This window comes from Gossypium hirsutum, chromosome A10 (genome assembly GCF_007990345.1).
Source record: "Gossypium hirsutum isolate 1008001.06 chromosome A10, Gossypium_hirsutum_v2.1, whole genome shotgun sequence".
NCBI classification, from domain to species: Eukaryota; Viridiplantae; Streptophyta; class Magnoliopsida; order Malvales; family Malvaceae; genus Gossypium; species Gossypium hirsutum.
Window position 1 is genome coordinate 95,579,718 of NC_053433.1, and position 3,833 is coordinate 95,583,550.

The 3,833-nt window shown below is 38.6% G+C and overlaps 1 non-coding gene across 1 annotated transcript; it reads left to right on the top strand.

The window, feature by feature from the left end:
- Positions 1 to 2,397: 2,397 nt before the first annotated feature.
- Positions 2,398 to 2,504, top strand: LOC121209188 (small nucleolar RNA R71). The gene has a single exon (XR_005904305.1). It is a non-coding gene; the product is annotated as a small nucleolar RNA R71 (small nucleolar RNA).
- The last annotated feature ends 1,329 nt before the right edge of the window (positions 2,505 to 3,833 follow it).

Here is a 3,833-nt window from a genome sequence, read left to right on the forward strand (position 1 = left end):
TAGTTTTTGAAATTAGGTGCATTGGTGTACACGACCATGTTGCATAGCTGTGTCGATCTCCGTTAGCTTCTCCCACGCCCGTGTATGCAGGCGCACGCCCGTGTTAAATTGAAAGGTTCACCCATGGTTTCAAAACACGGGCGTGTTGCACGCCCGTGTTATTTTGGCAGTTTCGCCCACGGCCATGTCACACGGCTGTGGCTACTTATCGTAACCCGTGTTGGAGAAAATTTAGCCCTGTTTTCACACAGCCTAAGGCACGCCCATGTGCCTGGCCGTGTGTGCTTTAAATAGCCTGTGTTTCATGAGTTGGTTAGTATGTTAGATGTTAAAACTAAAATTTAAAGAAATTAATATTGTTAGTGCTCAGGTTTCCTCCCGAGAAGCGCTTATTTATAGTCTAAGCTCAACTTACCTCCCCATTGAATGGTCATGGTGGTTCGAGGAGTTTATACTCCTGATCCCTGCTATGAATCTCATCAAAATAAGGTTTTAGGCGGGTATTGTTTACCTTAAAAGTGCCGAATTTGGGATGACTTACCTCGACTGTACCAAATGGGAAAATCCTAAGTACCGTGAGAGAAATTTCTTCATTCGGTTTTGCAGTGTCAGTGTGAGGATCTGCGGCATCTATTGAAACTTTGTCTCCAACCTTACTTTGATTTGGTGAGGTATTGAGCTCGTTCTGGCATAGTTTTGGTTCATCGTGTTTTCTCAGTTTGAATGTCAGCCATTCATCTAACTTCTCGATTTGTAACATTCGTTCTTCATGTGTAGATCCTTTATTGTGGATTGAACATGGCTCATGTGTGTCCTTCAAACTTATTTCCTGAAAAATAGGTTGCACCGGATGATCAGTCTTAGTAGAAAAATTTGTACAATCACCTTCAATTTTCGATGTGTTGTTCGGGTTGCGAGCTTGAAGGGTGATTTTTCCGTCTCCTACACGAAGTGTGAGTTCACCTGTACCAACGTCAATAATTGTTCTAGCAGTTGCTAAAAAGGGCCTTCCCAAAATTAAAGGAACGTTATTATCCTCTTCTATGTCTAAAACAACAAAATCAACTAGGAATATAAATTTGTCAATTTTAACGAGTACGTCTTCAATAATACCCCTAGGAAATCTGACAGTTTTATCTGCTAATTTAATGCTCATCCTAGTTTGTTTCGGTTTCCCTAGACCTAGTTGCTTAAACAATTTGTAAGGCATAACATTGATACTAGCCCCTAGATCAGCCAACGCATTATTAAAATTTAAACTACAAATTAAACAAGGAATTATAAAACTCCCTGGGTCTTTTAGTTTGTTGGGTAACTTATTCTGAAGAATGGCTGACCAAACCGCGTTCAGCTCCACATGCGACCTTTCATCTAACTTTCGTTTATTTGCTAGAAGCTCCTTTAAAAATTTGACTGCATTCGGCATCTGCAAAAGTGCTTTAATAAATGGTAGGTTAATATGTAGTTTCTTTAAAAGTTTAAGAAATTTACCAAATTGTTCGTCTGAGCGGTCTTTCCTTGTCGCATTGGGGTATGGCACACGAGGTTTATTTCTGTACTTACTGGCTTTGGGTCATTTTGGCCGACCTCATTCTTACCTTTGCTTACCACCGTTTTTTGCCTTGGTTTTTCAACTAACCCTTCCTCATCTTGAATGGCAATCACGTTGAGTTGCTCCCTTGGGTTAGATTCAGTGTTGCTTGGCAGGCTATCTTGTGGTTGCTCAGAAATTAACTTAACGAGCTGTCCAATTTGAGTTTCGAGCCCTTGGATTGATGCTTGTTGATTTTTGAGTGCTATCTTAGTATTCTGAAAATGAGTTTCTGACACCGAGATGAATTTGGTTAGCATCTCCTCAAGATTCGGCTTCTTTTCTTGCTGGTAAGGTGGTTGTTGAAAACCCGGAGGATGTTGTGGCCTTTGATTTCCTTGACCGCCCCACGAAAAATTGGGATGGTTCCTCCAACCTTCATTATAAGTGTAACTATATGGGTTATTTTGAGATCTAGAGTTATTGTTACCCATATATTGGACTTGTTCCTCCTTGATGCTACGGTTGAAGGGTTGATATTCTGTGATGCTCCTCCTCCATTCGAATCGCACCTCATCACTGGATGTACCTGAGTAGAACCACACAAACCGTCAATCTTTTTCTTTAAGAGTTCTACTTGGTTAGATAGCATAGTAACCGCGTCGAGGTTGAAAATACCAGCTGCTTTCGTCGGCTTTGTTCTCATAACTTGCCACTGATAGTTATTCAGTGACATCTCCTCAATAAATTCATAAGCCGCCTCAGGTGTCTTATTACTGATAGTTCCTCCAGCGGTTGCATCAATCATCTACCTAGTCGAAGGATTCAGGTCATTATGGAACGTTTGAACCTGTAGCCAAAGTAGTAACCCATGGTGAGGGTACCTTCTTAAAAGGTCCTTGTATCTCTCCCATGCATCGTAGAGTGTTTCTAAATCCATCTGCACAAAAGAAGAGATATCATTACGTAATTTGGTTGTTTTAGCCGGTGGAAAATATTTTAATAAGAAATTTTCGGTGATTTGTTCCTAAGTAGTGATTGACCCTCGTGGTAATGAGTTCAACCATTATTTAGCCTTATTCCTTAATGAAAAGGGAAACAACGGAAGGCGAATAGCATCATTAGAAATGCCATTAATTTTAAAGGTATCGCAAAATTCTAGGAAATTGCCAAATGAGCGTTGGGATCCTCGTCCTACAAACCATCAAACTGAACATACTGTTGTATCATTTGAATTGTGTTAGGTTTCAGTTCAAAATTATTTGCAGCAATAGCAGGTCTAACTATACTTGACTCAGTTCCTATTAAATTAGGTTTAGCATAATCATACATAGTGCGCGGAGTAGGATTTTGAGCAATTGCAGGAGGTAGCGGATTTTCTTGGTTTTCAGCCATCTCCTCGGTTGTGGTTTGAATATTATCCTCTTGCTCCTTCTCTGTGTATCTTAAGCTTCGCCTTATTTCTCTTTGGTTTCTGTGAACTGTGCGATCGATCTCACTGTCAAAAAGTAATGGTCCTGGCAGGTTTCTTCTAGTCATAAACCATAAGAACCTGCCAAAAAAAGGGAAAAAGAAGAATTAGTAATAAAAATTAGAATAAAATTTAAATTGCAGTAAAAGTAAATGGCTAAAATAATAAAAATCAATTGTTCCTAATATCTTAGTTCCCCAAAAACGGCGCCAAAAACTTGATACGTGATGATATTCGTAACAGGTTTTAAATATTTATAATGAATCATTCTTGAAACTAACTATTATCATGATGAAGGCAAGTGTACCTATCAAACACTAGTATAGTTTTAACAAGACCGGATTGTTGAACCCAAAGGAGCTAAAAGTACTAGTAATGATTGTCTTTTTATTATCTAGCCTAAGAATAATGGTGTTTGTTTTAACTAACTAATTAACTAAACTAGGAATTCACAGAAAATAGAATTGGTGAATTACTTTTGGAAAAAACGATTGAATTAAGACAATACCTAAGGAAAAATACACCTAGACTTCACTTGTTATTTGACTCTGAATCAAACGATTTATTTATTTAACTTGATCTGTAGAAATCCCTAAGTTATATTATTATCCCTCTCGAGACTAACAACGTCTAACCCTAGCTTGAATAATTGAAATCTCTTTCTAATTAACTCCCTAGGGTTGATTAACTCGATCTATGGATCCCCTTATTAGGTTTCACCCTAATCCGGCAAAATCTTGTTACCCTATCTCTAGGCGTGCAATCAACTCCGCTTAATTATGACAAATGTACTCTTAGACAGGTCTATTCCTCCTCTGAATAAGAGCTTAA